Source organism: Alligator mississippiensis, chromosome 1 (genome assembly GCF_030867095.1).
Source record: "Alligator mississippiensis isolate rAllMis1 chromosome 1, rAllMis1, whole genome shotgun sequence".
NCBI lineage: Eukaryota > Metazoa > Chordata > Crocodylia > Alligatoridae > Alligator > Alligator mississippiensis.
Window position 1 is genome coordinate 407,770,725 of NC_081824.1, and position 15,620 is coordinate 407,786,344.

At 38.4% G+C, this 15,620-nt stretch overlaps 1 protein-coding gene across 5 annotated transcripts in view; it reads right to left on the reverse strand.

The window, feature by feature from the left end:
• ELF1 (E74 like ETS transcription factor 1) overlaps nt 1-15,620 on the reverse strand; it is a 118,600-nt gene that overhangs the window by 73,560 nt on the left and 29,420 nt on the right. For 2 of the 5 annotated variants that reach the window (XM_059723831.1, XM_014608344.3), the window contains exon 1: nt 13,245-13,354. The exons of 1 other annotated variant lie outside the window; for it this stretch is intronic. The gene's annotated coding sequence lies outside the window, so the exon portion shown is untranslated. Of the gene's footprint in view, nt 1-5,618; nt 5,707-10,428; nt 10,452-13,244; nt 13,355-15,620 lie in introns of those variants that run through there. 2 more of the 5 variants (XM_059723802.1, XM_014608346.3) reach the window with 2 other exon arrangements.

Below are 15,620 nucleotides of genomic sequence, written 5' to 3' on the forward strand. Positions count from 1 at the left end.
ACTTCAGTGGCGGAAAGCAACCATGGCAGCAAGTGGCAACACAGTGGTGGCAGGAGAAGCAGGGGTACTTGGGAAGTGTGCCACCACCTCCAACTGTCACTTGATACCACACAGCAATGCGCATCCCAAGTACCCTCGTTTCTCCACGCCACTGCCGCATACCCCCTGGGGCCTTCCTAAGTACTAGTAGGGGTATGTGTACCCCCGGTTGACAACCTGTGATCTATAAGCTCAAAACCTCCAATAAACATAAGGAAATTAAATTAATTTCAGGATTGTATTAAGTGGGGGCATGGAGGGAGAAACAATACCATGTCCTCTGCCTTTTGAAAGAAGAGATTAAGCTTTAAAGAATACAGATAACTACTTTATCTTTCAAGTAAAGGAATATCACTAATCTAAAACTGCTGATTACCCATTTTTGAACTTAAAAGGTTGTTAGGGGATTCATACCACATGCATAAAAAAAAGAAAGAAAAGCAAAGGCAGAAATTAATCCCAATACCTTCAAATAATTATCCAGATTTTAAGATGTGCCCAATTCCCTGCAATTTAAACTTATAAATTATTATGTTTTCTAGAGCACCAGACATGGCCTTCAAGATGTTTCAGACCATTTTACCACACCCAAGTCCCAATTAATTTGCCCAGAGAACATGAAACTAAAAGAGTCTCCAGCAAAGATGCCCCCAAATGAACTTTGGTCAACACAAAGATTGCAGTTAGCGCCCATAAAAACCTACCACAAAAATAACTCCATAGTATATTTACCTAAGGGGAGATTATAATTAAATTCTAATTAAAATATATGAATTTGCTAATACAAAACATTTGTGCATCCTACTCAATGTCCAAACTGCAAGCTTAATAAATTAACTATGCAGCAGTGATGTGTAAGTTAGCATGAGATTTCCTTTAAAATCATGAGAGTTTTAAAAAATGCAGAATGTGAGCTTTCTACATTTTCTGAATGTTGACCCTTCAGAGTGCACATACGTTCTCCGTTAGCATGAAGCTTTTTTTTTTTTTAATATGAAAGTTGTTGCTTTAAGGGCAGGGGAAACACTCTGAATACTGCAGGATCTCAGGGGAGTGGGGGTGTGGAGAATCACAAGACTTGGCAATATTGCAGTTCTTTAAAACAGACATTGACCCTATTACCTGATTTGAAGCCACCCCAATGCATCTTACTACTGGCCTAGTAACCTCTTACTTGTACCTCATTAGCAGTTTTTCAAACTCAAAATAATTCCTGTATTAACACTGATGAAAAAAATTTGGAATTCAGATAGTTACTGCTCTACTAACAACTCCTCTAGCTACCATTTGACAATTATGGTACATTACTCAATCTCCGATAAATAAGAGAATGGTAAAATATGAGAAGTAAATAGATTTAATTCAAATTTCTTCAAAAGACAGCTTTGTTACACAACAGCTGTCCATGCTACAAACTAGAGTCATCTCTTAGTTCATCTGTTCCTCTGCTAGTGGTTTAACTGACAGGAAGCAGAAAAGAAGATACAGAGTCTAAATGACAAGTGTTTCCTGCCTTTACTGCTCTTTTTTTTTTCTTTCTTATTATAAAATAATCCATTTGTCCTTTTAGTCTGCCAGACACAGATATAAGTAGCAGCATACACAGGAACTTACAACTTTTCTTTTTTCAGAAAAGGTGAGGAAAAAAGTTATTGCCACACAAAAAAACAGTCAGTTTGATTAGGGGAGACTTACCCGAGCTTACTGAAGCACAGCTTCATGAGGCACACAAGACACGATATCAAACCATGATCACATGTTCTTTTCTAATATGGCCCAGGCTAACATGTTACGATCCCAGTGATTTTAGTGTGTGGCCTTCTGCAAATCAGCTATTAGACAGCAGAGCATCTGAACAGTTAAAAGTACTTGATATCTGATACCAGGCATAACAAAGAAAAAGATTCGCTGTCAGTATACAATATAGTTTGTGGTAGAAACCATGCTGCTTAGAACTTCCCTTTGAGAACTCATCCACACGGAACTTGAAATATACCAAAAACATCAAATGAAAATATTGTAAGCCGTGCAAGAGAACAGATTAAATGGGGTAACAGGATTTTTCAATCTAATATCTGTAATTCTGTGATGAAATAGAAAAAAAAAATGGCGAAGTATGTGGTGGCTGAAATAAAACCGATAGTAAGAACTAACATGGCGTTGGCAAGCAAAGAATCAGACACCAGACAAAGCAAAATTTGGAGTAGCTGTAACCAAACTCCTTGGTCCTGTAATGAGTATATGGACTATATATTTTAATTCCCACCCTACATCCTCCTCCACACACATACACCCCTCCTAAAAAGTCCCCACAAGGTTAATTCCTCTGCTTGGTTTCAGAACAACCCCCAACACTTGATGGTATGAGAAAGTTTCATTTCCTTAAAGTAACTGGCCATAAAGTTGACCATCTATGTTTAAGGACATAAGAGGGGAGGAGAGAAATTGTTTAAGGTGGTCTCAGAGAGTGCATCTAGGTGTAAGCATGACTTGTGACAATCTTCTCCACTTTCAGCGGGCAAATGCTTTGGTGTAATGGTATAAAACTGAGCAAAACCAAATTTAAGCCGCGTGTTCACTAGTTTAACTGTCAACAGAACAAAACCACTGAAAATAAACAGTATAATCTATTTTCTTAGAATGTAATAATGCCATCCAAGAGTGTAGTAGCTGAGCACCTTCTATATAAAACCAACAGGAAAAGGAAAACCTGTTTTGAGCTTCATGGGGTCCCTGGCCCTTCTCTCTTCCTAGGGTCAGAACTCTGCCACAGATATAAGTGCACTGGGAGAAATATATGAATAAAAGAGCAGTTTGAATTATGAGCACCCTTTATGGTGGAAAAAGTTTCTTAAGAAAGCAGCTTAGCAATGTTTCGTAAAGATGGTCAAGGCTCTGGATTCATCTGATCTTCTCTGGATTCCTTTGACAGAAGGTTCTTTATCCCAGTAGTCATAGGACCTCCATGTCTGAGAACTGCATTGTCCATCCCAGTGGTTAACAGATCAAACTTAGGTCTTTGGTATAGCTGTAGCTTGATCCATTTATTACTCTGATAATTCGGATCAAAATCTTAAACTGACATCAGAAGTTAACTGGAAGCCAGTGGCTGATTCAGGGGTGAACAATTATTTCAGCTGGCAGGCCACTTAAAAAGCTTTAGTGAACTGTCAAGGGCTGCATGAACAACATCTTTCAGAAGCCACCATTTTAACAAGTTATAGATAAAAACAAATCACACACTAAAATTAAGCATCTATTGTAACATATTTTAATTTTCTTTCAAAAAATCATTTTTGTCCTGATTTATGTTTTTTTGAGTAATGTATATAGGGGCAATTCCATAATAGCTCAAAATTAAGTCTTACTCTTATATATTGGGAGGCAGGGAGGAGGGTGTCTAGGTGTGTGGTTGTATGCATGTGGGAGGTGTGGATGTGGGGTGTGTGTTGGGATGGGGGGGGTGCATGTGGGGGGGGCTGCCTGCACACTAGGTCCTGGGAGCCAGCTAGGAGTGGGAAGAGGAAAGGTAGAGGGGTAGGGGGTGCGTGCACTTGCCAGGGCAGTGCAGGTACAATATGCAGCTGCCCCCACAGCACTTCTAATGGGGCTCAGCCCTGCCCGCTCCTATCCGGGGCAGCCCACATCGCACTCTTGCCTGCACCCGGCCTCACCCTGGCCAGTGCATAAACTTCCCAGTGTGGCTGCAGCCATCTGGGTGCTGTTCAGTTCTCCCCAGCTCCAGCAGCTCGTCCTCCTGCGTCTGCTGCACTGATCCAGGTGTGCGTGTGGGGTGGGGAGGCCTGGAGAGTCCTGCCCCAATGTGCGGGACCCCAGCTCTGCTGGAGGCAGGGGGAGCCAAGCAGCACCTAGGCAGCTGCAGCCATACTGAGAGCAGTCCTGCTAGGAAGCTATGCACGCTAGCCGGGGCTGGGGCAGTGTGGGCTACCTCGAGTGGGAGTAGGAGGGCTTGGCCCAAGCAGAGTGCTGTGGGGGCAGCCGCAGGCCATATCCAGCTCGCGGGCCATATTTTGCCTAACCCTGTCTTAAATATATTTGACAGAAACAGCTTGGCACCACATGGTACCAGAGAAACATGATTCAGGGCACCACCCTTGACAAACACTCCGCTAATCCAAAACATCCAAACAAAGGAAAAAAAATACAAAGTTATGTTTATTCAAAACCCTGTGTGAATGGTTGCAGGAAGATCTGCAGCTTACTAAGTTTTGCAGTACTGGCGGAGAGACCTACAATATGACTTAAAAAGTCTTTTCCATTTCAGATTCCAACAATATTATGCAGCCAACATTTTATAAAGTTGCTGCTTCTTTGTAAGTCACATCAGTCATATCTTGCAACATACATTGGCAGGATTTTATGTTTTCCTAAGAAAACTGGGGTGGCAGAGCTGTTGACACTGAGCCAAAACTAGTTTACATAGAACTTGAATATTCTTTTTAACCCTGAATATTCATCTGTGTTTTATGTACAAAATAGAAGTTTTATTAAAGCAAAAAACTCACAGATCATAACAAAGAGATACTTTTGTGATGTCTAACTAAATTTAACTTCCTGCAACATTAGGCAAAAAGGAATGCTTATAAGCATAATAGCCTCTAGTATATTAACATACTTATATACTACAAAATTAGCCAATAATAAGGACGCCTAGAACAAGAAGTTAACTTTTTGACCTCGTGAGAAAGGGAACCTGGTAGTAAATGAGATTTTCTGATGCATCGAAAAGGTGGCATGTTCCTAAAGCTGATTTTTAAAAAATATTATAAAAGTAATATCATGATTATTCACACTTTCAGTGATATTTGTAAAGACATTTAAAGTTCTTTAAATTCTTTGACAACTGAAGATTTATCCCTAGGACTGGTTACTGTAACACAATGGCAAAACACTACCATATTTTGAACTGCCGGTTTGCAGTACTCAGCTGGCCTCATTACAGCTAACAGGATTGTGTGGTTTCCACATGGCAGCTTTTTTTCACCGAACAATCTTTGAGATACTTTATTTTGTACATCCAAACCTCCCAACCTATCTGTGTTTTCAGCAGTGGTTTTTTGGTTTTTTGTTTGGGGGGGGGGCGGGGGGAGAGGCATGGAAATCACCTTAAAGCTTAACCAGCAAACGTTGGGCTAATGCACAATATTCACAGTGAGAGTCCAAAAGCAAAAGCAAAACTGACCTAGCCTATGTCCATTAAGCCAACTTGATATATAGGGCAAGATATAAACAGCATTCATGGATTTTTGTTTGATTAGTTTGAACCAGGTGAGGAATATGATTTTTAACCCAAACAGCATCACTTTAACAAATATCCTGAATAGGACAGTTTCCAGATAACCAAGGAATTTTTTACAATGTTGACTTAGCAAGCAAAACACAATAACCGACTATTCTGTTTGCACTAAAAAGGCAGTACCTAGTGCAACGAGTTAATATTTTATCACAGCAGTTGGACGGGCAGTCAACGATAATCAACTTTTTAATTTATTTTTAGCTCTTACATTTTTAGTACTACTACTAAGGAAGCATTCTTTAGAGTTCCAGGTTTATCTTACCTTTCTCTTCAGCTAAAATAAGTTTTAAAGAGGCTTAAGCTCCCATAAGGTCTGCCTGATTCTTGTGTCGCTTCAGATTCAGTGCAAAGGTCATCAGCTCATTTAAATATCCTGCCTTTGCAGACAGGCTACAACTAGAATGCTTTTACTGCAGGAAAAGCTAACATTCTTTTAAAAGTAAGAGCAACCTACTTCTTGTCCCTATGTTTCCTTTGCCTTCCTTCCCCAAAGAAGGAAAAAATAAAGCAGACAATTTGTTCCTTTTTGTACATATTCCCCCTCCCTTCCCCCAAACTCCCCATGCTATCCTTCCCAAGTTTTTTATAATCAAGATAATCAAATAATTTTGGGCAGAGCAAACATTGTAAATACTGTAGATAATGCTTCTTTCTCTTGTACAAAATAATGGTATGAATGCTACGGTCATTTCTGGGCACAAGCTTTCTCAAAGTGAAATCTATGTGCAATGAGGGGAAAGGAGATGCTGTTCATTAAGGATAACACATGTAAACTTGTCACAAGGTACCTTGTCCCCTTCCACTGGGACAACTTAATAATCTTTAACAATGTGCATCTTACTACCAGTCCTATGTTCTCGTTCCTGGGGCCTCAGCACCACTGTAGTGAAACTTAGACACTAGAAAATTCATCTAGAATCTGGTTATAATACATGCATACATCCAGTTTAGCTAAAAGTGTAAGTTTAAATAACTGGAGTAAATTTGTATCTGGCCATTCTTACTTATAAACAACTTCTGGCCAGGTTGAAACCCATGCATCAGACCTTTAACTGAACTAGTACAGCTTGTGTGTGTACACGAGATCTATGAGACTATTTCTCCTTTCCATTTTCAGTCTTGTCTAAAAACAGAACATGCACTGGCTGAACTGAAACTGGTTAAAAATGAATTTGGCTCAACTGATACAGACCCCTGTGTGGTGAGACTTTATATACGGTTAAAAAGACCTACAACTGACCATGTACAAAGTGCACTAATTTTACTACTATTGTTCATGTCTGGTGCAACTCTGTGGTAAGACAAGACCATAAGTAAAGCCTGGGGTGACCTGGGCAGAAAAAAAGTCATCATAATCACAGCTTAAAAATAGAGAAGCTTAAATCGTATATGGCTCTGGTATTATTTACCCCTCTTATTCATAAATAAATACCAAATTTGTTTAACATTATACTAAAAAGTTCAGTTCTGTATATAGATCCTATGCCGTCTTCAAAACAACACAGAGGAAACAAGCTAACCAATACCTTGGTACATTACTTCCAGAATTCAATCCAGTTTTATCTTTTTTCTTGCTCATAAATTAACTAGAGATGCTTGCGTATTGCAAAAATAAAAATCTATGCATTGCATGCTTCATGAAACCTTCAGTTAACATTTTACTAAAATGCAGTAAAACGTATATTAGACTATGACAGTGGCTCCACCAACACTGTGTTGGTGCAGCATCGCAGTGAATCTGTGGACTATGTGCTGAGTGGAATGGCACTGACTGAGTTACTGTCTCAGCCAGTAGTGTTTCGCTCTTTATATATGCACACTTTTTCTATTACAAGCAATAATGATGCTCTAACTTTATACACACCCTGGGCATCTTGACAGTGCTAATTATCTGCACACTTTCCAGTATTGCTGGATTTACAGCATGTGACAGATATCTTAAAGTACTGAGATAATAGCATGCTTCAGAATTCATACACATAATATACTACCATACCAACTTTCCCTGACTATGCAGCCTCATGTTACTAGAAACCTCTGCAAACCTCAGTTTCCCCTATTATATTATCACAACATTGGCACAATCAGGTCCTGGTGTCTTCTAACGTAGTAATGGTCCAACTGGCATCTGTTTAATAGTCTATTACCGCTTGTTTTTAGATGAGGACTATGAAAATAGTATGAGCATCACTAGAAGTACAAATTCAGAAGAACATTTTATCAAATAAGGATTTTTTTTTTTTGGTGAGCTAGAATGTAAAAGCCTCCATGATACATTTTTTAAATTATTTAAATTAGCTGCTTCCTAGACTATGGCTATGTTAAACCAATTAAAATTTCTGCATTTGGCTTTTTAAAAGGTACTTATTCTTCGAATGTTGGCTTTGGCTGGTTACTAGAATAAATAAACTTTTTGCTACAAAGTCCAGTGTTGGTAAGAATGCCATAAACATTCTCTACTATACAATGAAATAGTGACTTGAAGTTACTTCACTTCCTGTCTAAGGTTTCTCATTTTCTTTTCTTGAAAAAAAAAAACCCCATGTACATTAATAGAACAGGGCGCAGTTTGCCAATAGCATAACTTAAGTGTTTTGCCTAAAACTGTATATTGTATGAAGAGCCCTAAGAGCCCATGAAGGGAATTCTCACAATTTGGATATAATCTGCCACACTTAATCTAGCGGCATATCAACTGTGGCATAAATTTCTTTGATTCTTTCTATGATTCTCTTTTCAGGTAACTCCTATTCTCAAGTTACACCAGCACTGACCACTGTTAGCATTGCATCACTAAATGGACAGGGCTTTCACATGTTTAATTCCCAGCTGGTACTTGTTTGAACAAATTATAGTTGTAGACAGGAGTAGTTTACAGAAGCAATTTAAAAAAAATCATCACCTGTCAACATAATGGGTAGCACAAAACTGGACAGCAGACCAGCAGTCTCCACTGAAGGAGCTGGGCCAGATTTTGCCCTCAGATGTATATGTGCAACTCAGTGACTTCAAGGCACAGTAGTCTAGCTTGCTTTTCCAGAGGAGCCCCTCCTGTTTGGAGAGCTGGCCTACTGCCACATACAAGAAATCATAGTAGTGCTCCTTCGAAAGATTACCTATGTTTGCTCTACTACAGCATCTATTCTCCCACATGCAATATCCTACAAGAGCTACAACTTAATATTGCTGTTATAAACTTTCTATCAACATGGAAGAGGAGTTACTTAAAATGAATTTTCTGATATTACACCAGCCCCAGGTACAAACACACAGCACACACAGTAACTGGATTTCACAGTCACATTTTACTATTTTTAAGCATATTTCCCCTCCCTCGTGCAGGACAAAAAACTCACACAAACAACGAGATAAGTAGGTAAGAGAACAGTGAACATGACTATCCTTAAACTTAAAAAAGAAGGGTTTTTTTCCTCTAATGCCTTAAATTTGTATTAATCGTGTCACAGCAGCCAATTAGAAATGCAAGGGAAATTTAATGAGAAAACTGAGTGATGAAACCATACATATAACCACTATAGCCAGGTAACATCCTCACTAGTTTTCTTGCAACTGTCAAGGATCATTTGAACCACTCTCTCATCCATTTCCCTCGGCCCCTAAAAGTAGGGCTGTCGAACTTCTAAGCAGCTGGGGGCCTCACATGCCAGTGGCTGCACCAGCACAAATCACAGGACCCCCACTGCACCACACACACAAGTGCCCCCCCTCCCTCTGCTACACTGTGCATGTAGGTGCCCACTGCACTGCATGCGCAGCATCCCGACCTCACCCTCAGCTCCCTAGCTGCAAGCTACCCCAGTGCACTACGCCTTGCAAGCACCCCAGACCATAGGCTCTGATGACACACAGGACCCCACTGTGCCGCTCCACCCCACTCTCTGGGGTGGGATAGGAAGCCAGAGGAGGGAAGGGAAGCCTGAAGATCCTGGGTGCTGCTGCTGCAACAGGAGTGATGGAGGAGCAGCTGGGTGGGAGCATGGGGACCAAATTAACCTCTTGTGGTCTGTATATGGTCCATGGGCTGCCAGTTGGACACTCCTGTCCTAGAAAGGTCTCACTGAAAGACCACTCAACCTAGAAAGGAATTGGGATTGAATGACTCCCTTTCAATTTAAATCGTTAATTCTGAAAATCAAGGAGCAGCCACCCCACTACTCATCATAAGGTCAGATAAATAATGAAGTTTTTCCACTAGGTAATGGAAATTACTAGTGCAGCTGCTAAGCATTTACAAAACAAAGGATACAAAATAACCACATAAAAACATCATCCCAAAAGGTAAAATCAAATTACCAACAATCCCATGTACTTTATTAAAAAGAATTTTTAAAAGTAATTTAAACTTAAATTTCCATATACAAAAAGAGAACATGCTATTTAAACCACCTGAAAGCTTTCCCTCAGGTTGCCAGCCTACAGCTTTGACATTATGTTTATTCATAAGTGACTACAAACAAAGTAATTTCTTACAATGTAAAGGAAGAGTTTTAAATAAAAACACAAGGACTTTGAGGGCTCACGTTGAAACTATAAAATGAAAGCAGTTTTTGACTTTGGTTTCTAATCCAGTATGAAGTTCTATATGAAATCAGATGGGTAATCTCTTTAAGGACGTATTATCAGTTAAATTAATTTAGCCAATGGCCATTAGATATACAATTTGTCACTAAAGATGGTCACTGGCTGTTTAAAACCTAATAACACATCAAGGTAAAAATACATAAACTTTAGGCCATATCTGATCAGATCTTTTCAGGACAAAAGGCTGATACAGTTGGCACCTTTGCCCGAGGACAGGTCCAGAGACTGAACTATACTGAGGAATATATCATTTTTACTGTTGAAAAGATTAGTCCTCTCCTATTAGGACAATGATAATATATACAGGATCTCACATTATCTTTTGATACATAAAAGGACCTCAACTTTCAATGCCCACATTCTCTGAAAAACAAATATTTAAATGCTCCTCCCTAGACAAAATAAGATTTAGCAAAGCAAACTCTCTCTAAAGCACACCAGTAGCATAAAAAGTGTAATGAGTCACTTACTTTTAGCAAGGTCTCATTGCTTACAAAAAGGATCAAACGAGATTGGTAACATTCACTCCCCTTTCTTCCCCTGTAATGACTCACCCCATAGGAAGAAAGTCTCTGCTCTTCTCATATTCAATGCAACTCAGGTGTTAAAACTGCCAGTGAAAACTACAAAATGAAAGACAGGAAACTACCAAAAAGTAAAAGCTACTTTGGAGATCAAAGTTCCTCCTCCACTATGAAGGGAAACCTCACATTTTCATTATAAATATTTTCAAATTTTAGCTCACCCAATTTGGCTCTACTTTACTTCACCCTGTTCACATTCAGACACTCCAGAGAGGAGTAAAACGATTTATGTTTAACATAAAAACCCAAGAAACAGAATACCCCACTGTTTCCAAAGCTATGTAAGTCTCACAAGCAGTTACAGCACCAGACCAACTACTTTTGGTTTTAATTTGTGTATCTCTTTCTTGTACCAACAGCAAGCCTACAAACTCTTCACTAATCGTATTGAGCAGTGAAGAAAATAATACTTTTTAGAAGCTCAGACACGTATTTTGCAGGAATGCTCATGCCGATAGGCTGGTGGGAGTTTTGGATGATGTCATAGCTATGCATCAACTCCCAACAGTTGCAGCTGGGACTTCATCAATTAAATTAAATCCAGAGATCCCAGCCTGTGGGTGGACAGAAAAATCGTTACTTTCTTTTTGGGACATACAACATAACACACAGCCTTTAACTGGAAAAATCAGTCATGATCTATCATCATTATCATTATCATCTATTATCATTCTCTCTTCTAGCTTCTTATCTGCCTAGTGGGAGAACTTTAAAGTTAATTTTTTTTAAAGTAACTAGGACTCTTAAACCACTTTCCTCAATTCATTCAAATGTATAGTGAACCAAATGATTCAGTAGTTTTCTTGTATTCAACTCTGCTTCCACAAGGAACTGGAAATTTCCCCTGGCCAAAGGTGAACTAGAAACAGCTGCACTACAGAAGTGTTCTGGATGCTATAATCAAACCACAGCAATCTGGGACTCCCTAGTTCAACTTTTTAACACACTAATTCAGCTTTTAGCACTCCAACTACAGAAAAGAAAACCAACAAAAGGGAGGGAAATCAGTGGGTTTTCCCTTTTGTTAGTTCAAATGGAGAGAATGAGTGTTGTCTTAGTTTGAACGACGAGTGAGTTTCAAAGTGGACATCAAAACTTATGCAGCTGCTGGAAAGAAACAGGAATCAAATACTCCAAGACATATTAAATATTCAACAAAAAAAGTTCCACAATACAACCTGCTCCTTACTAATTTTACCCATCTCTTAAGTATTTTTCAGGCAGAAGGATACATTGCTCATAATAAACAGGGACCCACTGAGTGGGATTAAAAAAATAAATAAATAAAAATTAAACCTAATAAGCTACAGCAGGGTACAAGGAAAGGTACAACAGGTGAATGCTGGAGAGGACTGAAGAAAGCAAAATACCCCAAAGCATGACCATTGGCCTAATAGTTGACTTCTCCCTCAACTCCATTACATGCCCCAGAAGTAGACATTATATGATACTATGTATAATAAGGGCAATATCAAACTAAGTTTTATTCCTCTGTAATTAATTTTTCAGTTTAGAAGGAATTAAACTATTTTTAACTGAAAAAATAAAATCCGGGGTCCAAAGCTACTATCCTTAGACAAAACAGAAACCATACTTGGCACCCCCTTGAAACAAATATTTTTGCATGGTGGATCATAAGTTATACCTAAGGTATAATGTGTATTTAAAATTAAATAGTGTTTTGACAACTTGCTTCCCATAAGGCCTTCTTGTACAAATACCCCTACACCTAGCCTCATTTACAATATACCTTTCTTCTGTCATATCCAAAGTGCTAATTTCTGAGAAACAAGTCATATGTAGAGAGACATTTATGTATAATTTTTCTTGAATGAAAAAAAATTAAACTCTTCCTCTATTTTAAATTCTATATTGTCATAAAGGGATTTATTAGCCTATTTCAATAGAAATAAACTTGTAGATGTGAGGCCATATGTAAGATTAATCATCCATTCTTTACATTATGAACCTACTATTAAAGTGGCTGAGAATCAAATCTTAGTTTATCCAGAGCAAATGTAATCATACTCTGCAGTTTTATGCACTAGTACTTTGTCCAAACTTATTTTCAGAACACCTTGTACTACAAATTAAACAATTAATTTAAATACATGCCCAGTTTTGAAAAATAAAGGTGTCAACTTAGTAGTGCTTAGAGTAGTTGGAATCAGCAGAACATTTGAAGCATTAGTTAATACAAGAACGTACCTGAAATGCAGTAGCATTTAAAACGTCAAGGCTTTAAGGCTTATTTCAGGTGTATTGCTGTCAAGTATGTAGAAGCAATGTAATTGCTCTTAACATTTTGCAAAACAGCAAAACACAGTTTACACAGCACTTCCATATAAAATGACCACTTCCATTTATAATTTTAAAACACCGTCCATGCAGTTGTACGCCAATAGAGAATGCTCTTTTTTTCATTCTTACTCTCATGGTCTATCAGAGGTATTTCTGGCATATAAAATATTTATTTAAAACATACTTTGCCTACAAGACCAAAACCCTGCAAGAACTGGCATTCTTTGTTTTTCCCCTGGTACTTACTGCAATCAAGCATGTGACTTGAGTTCATACATTAACAGAGGTAAAAAAAAAAAAAAAGCATACAGCCATGTTTTAGCAACAGGTACACCTCCCCTGCTGTTAGTGTGATATCCCTTCATTACAGACCCAGTGCCACTGGAAGACAAAAAAGTTACCTTAATGTTTTGGAAGGTGTTTGCATAGTCCCAAGAGCCAGAAAGGGAAAAAAGAAATCCAGCAGTTTTATGCAGTTAAAATGGCTACTGTAGATTGGGGAAGTAGTGTCTGTGCTTCGGCTTATGAGTCATACATGAAACCGAGTGTTTCTCAGGGAGGCACGCCCATGTTGCTGTGGGCCCAATTACCCTGCTAGGTCAAACATGCAAATCTGCAGGTATGAGGGGAAAAGAGAACAACTTGAATCATCCAGCCCCACCTTAGCTAGCAAGAGCAAAGGCCAGATAATCTTTGTAAGAAACTGGAATGCAGAGTCAGGACAAGGTGTACTTCAGGCTGTTCTAACCCCACGTCTAAGTAACTGAAAGGCATTCACTTTGTTATTAAGTACTTAAAAGCAAATAAAATACACATGGTTTTTTTTTTTAACAGCAAAGAACGGGAAAGGTACTGCTGCTGTTGACTGGAGTTGTAAAAATATGACAGGTGCACAAAAACTTGCTGTGTTTGTAAAACAACGGACAAAGACAGGTTCAATCAATTTACATAATGATGTCAGATTTACCTTGCTTTACCCTCTATTTGTTAATCGAGTGAAACCGGTCTTTGTCTGTGCAAAGAGACAACAAACAAGCTCTAAGTTTAAATAACAATGTAACTTAATAAGTTGTTTTTGGTTTTTTATTGATTAATGTAGTATTTGTATACAAATGAGAATGGTTTCCGAATAGCTGCCATCCTTACAGTCTTACACTACAAATGTCTAACTTGTTATTCTATGTAAATAGATTTTTGGGATAAATACAAGCACACGATTACATTTTATTACATGGTATTCTATTCTACCCTACCCTATTTTTTAAATTAAATAGTTTCTGACATCTGGTGTTTGCTCTTCAGATTTATAATCTTCACACTAATCAGGAATAATTCAAATGCTTAGGTCCCAAGATATACATGCACCATTTCTACTGAAGTCAGCTGGAGTACATGAGCACAGTCAAGAGAAATATATGGTCCCTTAGATTCTCCAATAAATTTCCAATATTCTGTCTGTTATTAAACTGTTACTATCTATTGTTTGTCAAGCTGACACACCAGGCTCAGAGCTGCACAGGACACAGATAAAGGCTCTGTAAGCACTTGGGGCAGTGACTGATCACACAAACACAGTGAGATGCAAAAGGACTGAGAACATTATAACTGTAAAAAGCAGGTTTTGTTTTCAATCAGGAAAGGGTTAATGTAAGTGTTCTTGTGGGCTAGATTTTGTAGCTTTTCTGGAAAAAAGAATGATTTCAAGAAGGACAGAGCCTAGCACAGTGGATACAGAGGTCATTCTAGGCAGGGAGAAGGGCATGGGAAAGCACAAACACCCAAGCGGGAACACTGGTGGTGCAAAGAGGCCAACATAGGGCACAACTAAAGGCAAGGGTGAAAGTGTGGAAGAGGGAGCATCATGTATAGCACTGGAGGCAAAAATCCAGATTTTCAGGTGAGTTTAGCAGCTGAATGGAAACATTCCAGATGCAATTATATCTAATGAATATGAAACAACATCTACCAGTAATTAAACAATACCTGAGCAAGTCACTTGCTAAGCAAAATGGATTAATTTTATGTAAGTTACTATATCTGCTTAATTACTGGTTACAGTGACACTTATTAATTGAGAAACAAATACTATTTCGGCTTCCCTCACTTCCAACCTTTACGGTTTCAGTGGGATCATACAAAATGCAAGGTAGGGCAGAATCTGGTTCTCAGTTTAATGTATAACCAGAGTAATAACCTAGACATAATTTTATGAGTTATTTTATTAAGTCAGATTGCAGTATACCTGAGGACAGGATGAAAAAAAAGTAAGCTGAATAGCAGCAATTTCTTTACCGCTTGCCAAGTTAAAAAAAAATCAATTAAAGATCCCCATAAAGGAATTTCATTAGAGTTCTATAGCACAGTATGCATTCATTTGTATTTATTTGAAAAACTCAACAGTATTGGAAACGCCATTATGTCACTATAGTCAGAGAATATTTTCCAGCTCCTGTGGGAGGCATATTGTACACTGACTCCTTCCATCCACATAATTTTAATGCTATCTTCCATGTGCCATGATAGACAAGACATCTATTTGGATTCTGCACTGCAAACTCTTATGCAAAATATGAGAACCCTGAAAAACCTGATACAGGTGCACAAACACCTTTTTGTTGGTTTTATAAATTTGGTACAATAGATCAGTTATGGCCAAGTCTAGCCAGTAAGCCATAGGTTGCTGACCCCTTCTTTAAGTACTTAAATGGCTGCTATTACCATAGCATTTTGCCACTCAAATACTATGTTTAAACCATGTATCTCTCTTTTTGGGTCAT